Source organism: Podarcis bocagei, assembly GCF_964188305.1.
Source record: "Podarcis bocagei genome assembly, chromosome: 6".
NCBI lineage: Eukaryota > Metazoa > Chordata > Lepidosauria > Squamata > Lacertidae > Podarcis > Podarcis bocagei.
The window spans coordinates 38944445-38958235 of NC_138130.1; the positions used below are offsets into that span (position 1 = coordinate 38944445).

The window sequence follows — 13791 nt, forward strand, 5'->3', positions numbered from 1 at the left end:
TGTAATCTATATTTGCTTTATTTAAATTCAGTTGAATGGTTTTTAACTTGTTTCACTTGAGGCCCAAACTGGGAATTTATAGTGTTGGTCCATAATCTAGTATAAATTAGTTCCTGGGTGATTCTATCTGCTTGGGTCACAGAAGCAGAAATAGAAAAGCTATGTCCACAAGCAGCAGCCATAAGGACCAGTAAGGTAGCAGAGGGCAGGAAGACACCTCAATTGTTTAAAGTCTTGTGCATTTCACAAAGAAATATGCATTAGATCAAAGAGATGAGGAAGCAAAGAGAGGGAATACAACAAAAAGAAAAAGCTTCCTCTTTCACAGTCAATTAGAGATGAAAAGAAATCACTCTTCCCAGCTGTGCAAGAAAGTAGCAGTTGACTAAAAACCTAAGCAGTCTAATTTAAGGACAGTGGTGAGTGAGCCCCTTTAAAAACTACCCTTGTAGTTGGGGTCAGCTGATGACATTTGGCTGCCTGGGGTGAAGGATAAGATGGCACCCTACATTCTGCATAAGGAGATGATTACTTCAGTATGGGCTCCACCACAGCTGAAGCCAGGTCATTATGTCCCCCATTCCCAGGGGGCTCAGGAGACGCAGGGCAGGGGACAAGGCACCCATAGCTTTGTACTCCAGGCCCTTGCTGCCACTCCCAGGCATTGGTCGCCTGAGGCAGCTGCCTCACTCTGCTTAATGATAGGGCAATGTCTATAGTTAACTTTTTAAACATGCTTTTAGGACTATTCTTCAACTTCTGCACATGGTAGTAAAACATAGAACAATCCAAGATGCTCACATATTTGTGTACAGGTGTGGACGTACCTATCCCTCCCCCAGTGGACCAAGTCTGAAAGGTGGACGAAGCTGCCTACCCGCCAATCACTTGACTTCACAATGATGTCAGATCACCAGTTTTTGCCCATGAAGCTCTGATGATCAGCTGACTGTCAAGTCATTGAAGTGGCCTGTGCACAGGATTTCACAAGACCTAGGGTTTGCAAGACCGAATGACCAGCTCTGTTTAAATAGGGGGTTAATTTGGCAAAGGTGATTCCAATGCTACCCTCCTATCTTTATATTCACCTGATTTTGTACCTACTTTATATTAATCCCTATAATAAATATATTTTTGTGGTTCTTGTTAGTGCTTGTTTAAGATCTGTCAGAGTTGCGATTCAGGCTGCATACACAAAAATAAGTGTTTATATGCATATGTGAGTTGAACTCATCCGATTTTAAACTGAACTCAGTCTTAGTGTTTCCCACCTACACTACTGGGTTATGTCTGATGGGATGCATTGCTGTTCAAGTTTTCCCATTTTACATCATTCAGAAGACAAAACATTTGTAAGCAAACTACTTACTCATTCACTTCCCACCATTCATCTGAAAAGGAAAACCCAACTTCATTCAACTTTCATTTTGAATACAAATGTTAAATAGATCATATTTTTCTGGTTATAATCATATGCAGTATTTTAAAAACATAATAAAAAGCAGCAGCATTTGAAAAGTGCAGAATTAAAGAGAACTTCTGGCAGAGCTTCCAGTTATCTGAAAATCTGATCTGCAAAGTTTCCAGTTTCTGGTATCCTCAAGCAACCTTCTACGAGTATTGACATTATGAGATTGCCATGGACTGGCTGAATGCAGGGTTAAGTGAGCAGGAAGAGACTGTGGCAGACAGCAGTCCAAAATCAGAAGCATCAGCAGAGGGTGGTCAAGAGGCAGAGTGGAGGTAGGTTGCTGAAGAAGCCAGGGAAGCTCTCCCTCCTCTTGTGACAAGCTCCTCTCCCCCTGGTCTCCCAGAACATGCAGAGAAATGAAGAGGGAGGAACAAAGAGGCCAGGCGAAGGAGCCTTAGGCAGCTGGCGAAGGAACCAGGAGAGGTGGGAAGGTGGGGACCTTCAGTCCTTGCAACTGTCTCATTGGGGCAAGACCTACTGAGAAGAGTTGGTGGGATCACTAGGTCTGCACTGTTTTGGTTCCTCTTAATAAAGAGTTAACCTCACTTAAGTTTTACTGCTAACCTGCCCCTGACTGGTTCCTGACAGTGATGCTCCAATTGGCTAATTATTATTGGACAACATCAAAGGCTCTTCCCTTTCTCTCATCTTCCTTGTAGCCCCTAGCACCAACCCAGCTGCTCTAGAAGGTTCAGCCATCAACTTTGATGCATTCAGCTGAAGAACTCCACAGAGCAAAAAACGGAGAACATAAGGGTGAGATCCAGTATCGCATGAGCAGGTGTCTGTTTGTGCTGTGTGGCATCTCCACCCCTCCTCCATTCCCATAACATCTAGAGACCCCCCACAGAGCAGATATGGGGGGGACGGGCATGGAAGGCTGGAGGACAGAGAAACCAGAAGTTTTGTTGTGTAAGGATGTTGCCATATGTATATAGGTTCTGTATAGTGTTCCCTAGTTATTTATCTGAAGAGGACTACAGAGCAAACACTGCTGTATTCAAATCTTCTTATAGACTGTTAAATCCTAACTCCCTCCAAGGGTGATGGCAAATTCCCCATTGATTGCAAAGCATGTGCTTTTTATTTTCCTTAAATTGTTAGGATAAACCAACACCACAGTAGAGATTGTTGCTAATTTGGATTCAAAGATCTGCCATTTTCCTTCACAAATCAGATTTGAGAGTTTTATGCCTCAATGAAAATAAATTAATACCATCAGCTGACAACCAATTGGGGCACAGCAGAGCACTTTAGTAAACCAGGATGTGCAGCCTGGCATTTAGGAACTAAGTAAAATGGAAAAAGCAGCCAATTTCCATAGCTGCTCTCAACAGGTGTGTAGTTGTGTAGGTGTCATTCTGCATATACATGTTAATGAATAAATTCTTACTTTGAAAAGTGTGGAATTGAAACACAGAATACACACAGTTAAAGGACGCAGTAATCTATATAAAACCAGAAATGGCCATTTGGTGGGTGTGTTTCTAAAAAAAGAAGCTGCTGGTTAAAGAGTTGGCAAAACTGGATGTATACTAGTGATATCTATATTTCAGAAAACTAATTTGAACTAGTGACACATCTAAATGAACATTAAGAACAATGATCCCCCTGTTGAGACTACTCAGGCTTTGCATGAAGCAACTCAATAAGTAACCACTAACACCACTGTGGTATTATGTGACAGAATTTTTAAAAAACCCTATTACCCTAGCAACCAGTGTCTGTGTGAGAGGAAAGAATGGAGGGAGGAAGTGGAGGAAGGGCTAAATGTAAAATTCGTTTACAGTGGTTCTTGTCTTTGAGATAATGAAATCACATGACTCAGCAACACTAATGTTCATGCAGATACACTCCACCCCACCCGCTACCACTCTTTAGGGCTCCATGACAACCCCATTTCCTAAAATTAGCACCCTCTTTCCAAGCTACAAAACACCCATAGTAATGACCTGCTTCCTATACCACTTATGCATGACGATGGCCTGCAGACTTTTGCCCTAACAGTTGATGGTTTGAATGAGATCTAAGTCAGGAAAAGCTGAAGATAATAATATAAATAATATAACACAGTTGCTTCTTTGAAGTGTTTTGAGAAGGTGGGATGCAGAAGAAGAGAAAGAGCATGTCTTTATCCACAGTAATAAATATAAAGTGTTACTTCAGATAGGAATGCTGAATAAAAGAGTAAGAATTTAATCACTAGGAAGGAAGGAAGGAAGGAAGGAAGGAAGGAAGGAAGGAAGGAAGGAAGGAAGGGTGCTAGAAAAAACATGTCAATCATCACTTTAATTATTGTCAATCATTCCTTACTTTCTTGATTTGTGATTTCTTACTTGACCAAAAAGAAAGGTTTTGTTTGTAATTACATCTATGCTATCCATGACAGGCACAAGACTTTTTCAACTTTTCCTTGAAATTAGCCTCAAGCCAAGTTTATATATCTCTGCTCTTTCAAGGAATTTAAAACTTAACAGTTCACACACATATATGAAATGAAGCAAGAGACTCAAACAAAATACAAATTGCCACTGTGGCATATATTCCGTAAAAAAACTAGAAAAATCATAGTTAACTCAAATAGCATTTGAGGTATATACTGAGCCATGCTGCTTCATTCAAATGTAGCCAAAGATTACTGCGTTCATTCCTTGTTTTTAGATTAATTTCACTTTGCTTCTCCCTACCTCTTCAGAAGGTATTCCTTCCTTTTCACCTTCCAGAAGGAGTTGCTTGCTTAGCTTTTGTTGCTAAGGCAAGCAGTCCCTGTTGTCTTTGTGGAGCCTGTGAAAAATAGGGTTCTAATATATGTTTCTCACACACACCCCAGGAGATCTGGAATTAGTCCAGGAAAGTGACAAAGCTGATAACATCAAGAATGCTGCAAACGGATGAAATGGCTCCCCCTCACCCAAAATACTTCTGAAAACTTTAAATATATCCGAACAGTTTGGTACGACTTGATAAATATTCTCCCTCCCCCCCTGCTCCCCGCCCCCCCCAGTTTTATACTAAGAGTCCTTTAGCAAAAAGGAGAAAAACAACTTTTCCTACCAAAAACTGCCCCCTCTGTACTGTAAATAGTCCCTCTTCAAATATTAGGTAGCTTTACTGGGGGGGGGGGAAGAGACAATGCAGTGTGTCCTCAGTATCATTAACCAACTTCCCTTCCTCCTGAAGGAGTCCCTTCAATAAGGCAATTACAAGAGCATCACAGAACAGGAGAACAAGGGGAAAAATAATCTTACCAGCTTCTCTTACAGTAGGGAGCTGAAAAGAAAACCAACAGCCCCCAGCTGCTGTATCACATGCAATTCGCCTCAATGGAAAGAACTCTGAAAGGCTAGTCTTCTAGTTTAGTTTCTTCTCAGCTCTCCTCTCTCTCTCCTCACAAAGCCATTCTCCTATTCCCTAATCCTCTCACAGGAAAAAGCAGCACAAACCAAACGACTTCAGCAGAATGAGGTGGGGTTGGGGGGAGAGAGAGTGTTGAGAGTGAAAGGGGGAAGGGAGAGATTCTGCTGGCATTCAAGCATCGCAGTATGTTAATCCTCAGAGCGGGGATGCAAACAAAGTCGCCTACACACATTTGGGCACCCAGATCCGCATTCCATACCAATAATGCTTCATGACAAGGCATAGAAACCCAATTCATCAACCTCTCAGCTACTGTTTCAAAGACACGCCCCGTGAAACTTCTTGAACTTCTGCTAATGGGCTTCATTATTCCACACACACACACAAAATTAGACATTAATTCCCGATTAGCGGCTTTCTAAAGTTGATAATGAGCCTTAAGGAGCTGGCTGCAATTCTGTCTGTGCCTCCCTTTCCATCACCACAACATGGGCTGAAAGTTTTGTAAAAGTATACATTTGTACTTCAAAAGTAATATATGTGCAAGACATATATTTTTTTCCAGTAAGGATCTGAGGTAAAGTGAAGCATTTTATTTCAAAATTCAGTGGGCACAATATCTTCAGATTTTGGTAAATTGTACAGGCCAAATGAGCTGACTTGGAAAAGATAAATATATCCAAGAATGTACGCAAGTTTATTTACACAGGAGCATTTCCTTTCCATAATGGGAAGAAAGATAAATCAGAGATCTGAAAAAGCAGATGGCACCATTCCACCTCATAAAGGACGGTGGTTAGCCTTCAAGTAATAATTTATGAAGACCCCTCCCCCCCCCTTCTTGGTCCTGCACTCAGCAGCAGGCCATTTGAGCTTTTCAAGCAAAATAAATAGACTTCAAACCACCAGCTTCAAACACACTAACATTTACGAGTGCTGTTTCAACCTGACACAAGCCACTTTGTTCGCCTGTGACCCTGTACCAAAACGTGATTTTTGATGGATGAGGTTCCCTCCCTTCATAATATAGGTTGTGACTTCATAACTATGTGCCAACATTATTGTTCGTCCCAAGCCAAAACGAAAACAAAACGATCCATAAAGCTGTTTTAAGCATGAAAATGAAGCAAGCAGATGGACGCTGAAAAGCTAGAGGGCCAGAGTGATAGGAATGCACTCTTTCTTCCTTCCTTTCTTCCTTCCTTTCTCTCTCTCTCTCTCAAACCAGTGTGGGAGGTGATAGCTAAAGAGATGTTACTAGGAGATGAGGTGATGTCATCAACCTCCAAACAAAGCTTAGTTCAGCTGAGAAAAACAAGAAGCTTCTGCAAGGCACATTTTTTTTTATGGGTACCAGGAAGAAGCATGTGGCTTTTTCTGAATTTGTCCTTATAACACAGTTTGTAAAAGTTTCGACATTAATTTTACAAAAAGCTGTAAACATGGAAATGCTCACATACAAATGAATAAGTTCATTACAAGGCTGTTTAATAATCTCAAACGAACTATAGGTCTCCTGTACTATAATGCTTCAAGCATCAACTTTCCTAAGCAGTTTCCCAAGTAGCGTGAGTGCATAAGGGGAAAACTAAAACTTGATTGAACTTGTGGCTCTTTGGATTCTGGTATGGTTTCACTGATATGGTTTCAGCAAGCCTTCTTAAAAAATTATCCAAATTGCTACCGGACTAGGATTTGAATTGCTTTGAATTATGTGCTGTTGTTAGTTTAAACTGTTCTTATGTTTGCAATTGTTTTTCAAATAGTGTTTATATTTGCAACTGGGATGCCTCAATAGGAAGTGATTCATATATGAAAATAAAAACTAGCTCTAAGATAGCTGAAAAGTCTCAGGATAGGATACATTAAGTTTTCCCTTTCTGCCCAGTAAACGTCCCATCCACCACAGCACATTTGCATGCTGTTCAGTAGGGAACACAATCATGCCACACACAAAAATGGACATCTATAAGATTGCCTTACCTTTTATATTTTCACTCTTTCCACCTAGCAGAGTGAAAGCCCCAACCATGCTACTGGCGAGAACACAATTATCAGGTAGAATTTGCGATTAGGTTACCCTCTTTGCTGTAAACTACTTATCTTATAAGCAGTCAAGATGGCACATCTGCAGGCACTGTGGCATATTGGTAATAGGTAACTACTTACCCTGGAGCTCTGGCACTGGGGTACACCCTGCAACACATGAGGCCTGTCAAACAGAAAGAACTTGTTTGGCACCAGCTTGGCTGCAGGAGTTGCTGGAAGGTGGCGTACAAGGCACCACCCAACCATCTTAGGGTCTCCAACTCCAAATTTATGTAGCGTTCACTCCTTAGCCTTTTCCTAAAGATACCCCACAAGGCAGGAGAAGTTTAAGATCAGAGTTTTCTTTCTTGTAGATGGGCTACCTTTCCAGGTTGGCAAGCCCTGTCTGCCCCTCATTTCCCTCTACAGCACATGCAGAAACTGCCTTATGGACCACTGAAGCCACTGTTGGTCTCATCCACTCAATCTGCCAGAACTTGCCTTCGCATGCAGGGGAAGTCCTAACTCATTGAGGGTTTGAGACCCATCAGCTACCCTCACCTGATTTAGCTGGCAGGGTGGGGACCAAAGGTGGACAAACTACCCCAGAAGGAACAAGACATGTCCTTCCTATTACTCCTCCCCTAACACCCCCATGCAGCACATAGAAATACTGTAACTGCTAGCCTGATATCTGCAGTGCCACCACTGCAAATGGTCAGAGAGAGTGCTGCAGTTTTTGGCCCAGTGGGACTAAGTGACACAAAGAGCCAAAAAGATCCAGGGGCAAATGGAGTACACTTTACTGCTAGAAAAAACTATGCACTGCCATGCACTTTGTATGCAAATATCCCTGGGGCTGTGTTACCTGAGATTCCGCTTTGGGTACAACACACTGGTTCAAGCAATTAAATTCAAGGTGAGGCTTGAATTTCGCTCATAGGTAAAAACTTTTATAATTGAATAATAACAGCATCAGCAACAATAATTGTTATTTTCCAGGGCCCTATAAACCAGGGGCAAAACTGAAATCTGTATAAACTGCACACAAACTGGATTCTAAATAAGACAAAGGTGGGTAGAAACTTGGGAGATGTGGCAGTAGGCATGAGCATATGGTAGACAAGCCAGCTACTGTACTTAACAGCTGACAGAAACTGATAGAAAGGAACTGAATCTGGCCTTTGTCGTAGAGGAATGAACCTGCTTCATTCAGACAATGGCTTTAACAAAGAGCAGCCAGTCACTATGTGCTATGCTTGCCTTATGCACTGGGGTACCAACATGTACAATTTTAAATTATCTTGGCAACATTTTATTGCACTAATGGGTAGCAAATACATATGGAATCAGTCTTTGTTCATGGATAAACAAAGAAAGAGAGGATCCCAGCAAGTCAACAATCAAAATCAGTTGGTTATCAACATGTTTGTCCTGTATTTCCCCAAAGGGAAATTAAATTCTCCTTTCTAGAGAGAGTCAGCCGGTTAACTCTAAGAGTCAGGCTTTGGAAGTATGAAGCATGCTGTAATATGTACTGGTTCATGTCAGTAAACTGGCAGGGGGGAAGAGTGACAGATTTGTTGGGGGGGGGCAGGGAAGCTGGCAAACATAAGGTGACTACGGATTTTTTTTTTCTTATTCGCTTGCTCCCAATTAAGCCTCCTTTGATCCATACCCTGTACGTTTTTAACACTTGATTTGCATAGCACTGACTCCTTTCTGTGTTTCTTGGATTCACAAGAAAGAACAAAGCTAAAACACCCTGGTAATAAACCTAAATTTTTAATAGCAGTTGTAAGTGTTTGCCAAATGCCTTCCTTTGGTAAGTAGAGCAGAGTAGGACCTTTGCACTGGAATGGATTCCAACAAGCTCAACATTAAAGAATACCAAACTCTTTGAGGGCTGCCAGTGGAACTGATTTGTTTAGCCCAGAATACTGGCTTGTTTTGTTGTTCTGCTGCTTGAAATAAATTTTCTGTAATTACAGAGCCTAGGTGGAAGCAACAACCAGCATAATGCTAGCAATTTAAAGCACTCTTCTTGATTATTTAAGTTAAATATTGTGCATTCCAGGGAGGGGGAAATGCGTAAATTAAACAGAATAATACCAAATATTATCTGCCAAAGGCTATATAGGAGAAACACACTATTACGACAAACAAAGCTTTGCTGATTTTAAAATCTTACTTAGTGTTTCCCCATCTCAATGAAAAAAATAGAAGGATCCTTTTATGTATTATCATGCTTCTGCAGGACAAGTGAATCTCTCACACAGCTGAACATACAACTCTGAAGAGGCTCCAGCAATATGGTGGTCTGGTCTGGAGTGTCCAGCCAGATGGCTATCAGAGACAGAAGCTGGAGCAGCAACAGCTGGTGAGATGCTCCAGTTTTTGGTGGCATGACTCATGATGGGGTTAACTCTGTGCTCAATTCTTTAGCCCACTAACTGTTTAAATAATGCCCTGCTGCAATCTCTCCCACTGAGGTCTGGGTCAAGCAACAACATTGTTACCAGAGTAAGTGAAACTACAGCATCCATTTGTAACCTCCAGATTGCAATCACACAATGAAAAGAACTAACTCTGCAATTCAATTAAATGGAATGGTATTTGCTGCTAGAGAGACAGAATTGCTTTCTGATATACCTCTGAATTCCAAAATAACTCTGAGAGCTCCACTGACGCCATCAGTGCAGACCTTTGGGAGAGATGTCTGGGTCCCCACTCAGAAGAAGCAGGAGGGTTCCTGCCAAATGCAAAATGGGCTGACTTTCCATATTTTGAAATAAGTGAAGTAACACACATTACCATCTGTTCTCCCAGGCATTTGGTAGAATCTGATGTTCTGCTGTCATCAATGCAATTTTTGAGGGCATTATTTTGTTAGTATATGGATTACTTCTGCCTTCTAAAGCCAGTATTGTACTCACAATACAATACAATACAATACAATGAGAACAATCGGAAGTTTATCTTATTTACCCTATATTTCATCCTTTACTTTTTCTTTCCTTTTCCTTTTCTATTTCTGTAAAGTATGTGTATATAGTTGTATATATTGTATTATTGTGTATTGTTGTGTAAGTTAATGTTGAAAGTTTAATAAAGATTTTTCCAAAAAATAAAAGATATAAAAATAAAAATAAAGCCAGTATTGCAGTTTTGTTTGAAAGTTTTCTTGGGGCTAATAAATAAATCATACCCCCCTGCCTGAATAAAACCATGAAGTTCAGAATCTAAAATTACCTAACTACACCACTGAAAAAACTCTTTGCTTTCCATATAGTTTCTTGGGCAAAATCATGGAGTGACTCACTTGTATATAACAATGCTCTAGCTGCATCCCATACCACACTGATTTGTCATGACAACTGATCTCCAGAGATGCTGTTGCCAACACCCATCAATTCCTGCTCTCAAAGATCCAACCCCTGAAATCTGTGTGTGGAAGAGCCTCCTCTTTTGGCTCTCCAATCCCTTGTCTTGCCCAACTTTCCTCCGATTCTCTAGCACTCCAGTGCAACTTACTGTTCAAGGAACTGGACATGGAGGAAGGGGTAAATTTTCTTCATGATCACAAATCGCCCCCTGTGTGAGATAAGCCACCAGGTGCAAGCTCAGCCAAGCCAGATGCTACGGCAACGGCCCAGTGCCGTCTAAATAAATAATTATGGCATATCAGCTCATTAATCAGTCGGTGAATCTGTCCATTGGAGTCTGTGTTACATCTTGAACTGCTGGAGCAACACAAATATTTTGTACTTGCATATATCTGTATCCGTATCCGTTTCTGCAAAACCTACAAACTGTATGTATAAATCAACCTCTGGAGCTGTATTACTGAAGCCTAATATTCTGCAACAATAAACTATCTTGGACCTTAAACTGCCTCTGTGTGTTGACTGGAACTGGGGGAAACGTCTGCTACATGGGTAATGCAAAGTGCTTTTATCTGGGGATACTCAAGGGTACGCAGTACTGGCACCTTTTCAAAAAAATGTTAAAAGTGTGCCACTTAGTGTAACAACTTCATGGTGAGTACCAGCACCTTTTTTTCTAAAAATAAAATAAAAAAGCACTGGTCTTATTCTAGATGACATCCACCACCCATTGAAAATGCTCCCTTTCCCCAATGCATCACAAAAGGAGGCATCACTTCTTCAATCTTTAAAAGATACCAATCTGAAAAGTACTTTGTCCATTTCCTTGATACACTGCTGATTTATATAAGGACTAGCCAGCAACTTGTGATTTTAATTAGCACAGTATCTTTAAAAATAAAATACAGTGGCGAGGATGCTGAAAAGCTCATTGCTATGAAGCTCTAGAGTCAGCGCTGGTTTCCTGTAGCTCTCCCAACACTATTTAAGATGCCACATTTGAATTATAATGTCCTGAACACTCTCATGGCTGCTTTCCCCCCTCTCAGTCTTCATGGGCCAAGAAGGGACAGCCTTTCTGTGCAAAGATAAATATTAAGCATGCACAGGAAAGCACATTCAATGTTTGTCCACCCTCCCCCGCCTCTCCATATCTTGGACCAGAATTCGTATCTCTATATTTCTAGCTTGCTGACCTTATTCTATATTTATTTTCTGAACAACAACACGAGCTGTTCAGAGCCTGAGAAAAGACTGAGGCGAACATTTAAATGAGTAAACTAATACATAATGTATTTTATTTGCACATATTCAATATGTGGATGCTTGAAAGAGAGAAGTCCCAGGCAGTTGGGGGAGAGGATGCAAGGGAATGAGACTGGGAAAACAAACAGGACGGCAGATATTGTGCCAGGAATACTATTTCCTTCTTCTCTTTCTGGTTTAAAATCATGCTTGAGTCCAGAGAAGCACAAATAATTCCAAATAACTCAGCAAGCTATAAATAAATAAAAAATACAAATGTGCACACAACCGGCTCTCTTTCAGTAAACAGAAGAAATTCACACTTGGAAGGGTTTTTTATTTTTATTTTTTAAAGAAGCTTGTTCTTTGCATATTTCCATTGGTTCTTAGGTAAATAAAATGGACACATGAAATCTGATGAACCTTCATGCGCAGATAGCAAGATTAAAGCAAGTAGGATAAATATATATAAAGGTAAAGGACCCCTGGACGGTTAAGTCCAGTCAAACTTGACTATGGGGTGCAGCCCTCATCTCGCTTTCAGGCCGGTCATGTGGCCAGCATGACTAAACTGCTTCTGGTGCAACGGAACACCGTGACGGAAACCAGAGTGCACGGAAACACCGTTTACCTTCCCGCCGGAGCGGTACCTATTTATCTACTTGCACTTTGATGTGCTTTCGAACTGCTACGTTGGCAGGAGCAGGGACCGAGCAACAGGTGCTCGCCCTGTCGTGGGGATTCGTAACACTGACCTTCTGATTGGCAAACCCAAGAGGCTCAGTGGTTTAGACCACAGCACCACCCGCATCCCTAAATATATATAAGAATGTGGAGGGGGTGTATAATAAACAGGAAGCTTACATAGAAACATGTTCTCACTGAACAGTGGAGTTTACTTCCAACTATATGTCTTTAAGACTGAGCTCATCATTTGCAATCTGCTTGTATGTATGCATGTGCTTTCTTGGTTCATTTCCAAGGACAATGATGAATGCAAAGCACATTGCACATTAAAGTGCTATGGAAATGATAAAATAACATTGGAGTCATTATTCAGATAGGAAATGATACTGCTCTTAGTAGGTTATGCTAATAAACCTTTATTAGCAATAATAAATCCAATTTTCCATAAGCAATATAAATCTCAACTGAAAGATCATCATCCAAAGTACTTTGATAATATAAGAGCCCAAGGGCAAATGAGAGTTTATTGTATTCAAAATTTGTAATACAAATAATTGGCAAACAGACACACTGAAATTTATAAACAGTATTTTATTTATATATATAAACGGGAAAGGCACAGGGTCTCGAGCCTCACTGTAATCCTTCAGTGCCAAAAATTCAAGGGGTTACTTAGTCATAAAAGAAAGGCAATTCTGAGTGTGACGCAGAACACTTTCTTTCCTAATTGTTGCCTGCAAGTGTAGAGAAAAATGTTGTTGTTGTTGTTTAGTCGTTTAGTCGTGTCCGACTCTTCGTGACCCCATGGACCAGAGCACGCCAGGCACTCCTGTCTTCCACTGCCTCCCGCAGTTTGGTCAAAGTAGAGAAAAATAAGAACCGGCAAATGCATAAGAGGGGAGATTTGGATTCCAAGACCCCAGCATGGCTTTTAAATCAAGTAACAGCCTACTTAAGGAGCTCCAACTCAGAGCAAACACTGAAGCAAATTCCTCTCCAACTTGGTGACATCAGCCTAGTTAGAGCACACATTTTATAGTGGGTTAGCACACCCAGCAGTTCGAAAGCACGTCAAAGTGCAAGTAGATAAACAAGTACTGCTCCAGCGGGAAGGTAAACGGTGTTTCCGTGCACTGCTCTGGTTTTGCCAGAAGCATCTTAGTCATGCTGGCTACATGACCTGGAAAAACTGTCTGCGGACAAATGCTGGCTCCCTCGGCCAGTAAAGCGAGATGAGCACCCCAACCCCAGAGTCGTCCGCGACTGGACCTAACGGTCAGGGTACTTTTACCTTTACCTTTTTAGGATTCCAGCACATCCTGTAAATCAGCGTTTTCTTGAAAAGATGCAAAGAGGAGCTGGGAAACTGCTCTCCTTTATCTGATAAGGCCTGGTCTGGGTACAATCCATACAATTAAAACATCCCTCCTCCCAATAACCTGAGACCTTTACTTTGTTAAGGGTGCTGGGAATTGTTACTCTCTGGGGGTAAACTACAGTTCCCAGGATTTGGGGGGGCGGGCGGATGTGCTTTAAATGTATGGTGTGCATGCAAGCTAAGGCAGCAAGTGCATTTCATCATCTACTTAACATTAACGGGGCTGAGCTCTGGTATTA

At 41.2% G+C, this 13791-nt stretch overlaps 1 protein-coding gene across 2 annotated transcripts in view; it reads right to left on the reverse strand.

Annotated features, from left to right (window-relative positions):
- Positions 1-13791, reverse strand: part of MID1 (midline 1) — a 285842-nt gene that overhangs the window by 137505 nt on the left and 134546 nt on the right. The window contains exon 1 of one of the 2 annotated variants that reach the window (XM_081197049.1): positions 4720-4914. The exons of the other annotated variant lie outside the window; for it this stretch is intronic. The gene's annotated coding sequence lies outside the window, so the exon portion shown is untranslated. Of the gene's footprint in view, positions 1-4719; positions 4915-13791 lie in introns of those variants that run through there. 2 annotated transcript variants of the gene reach the window in all.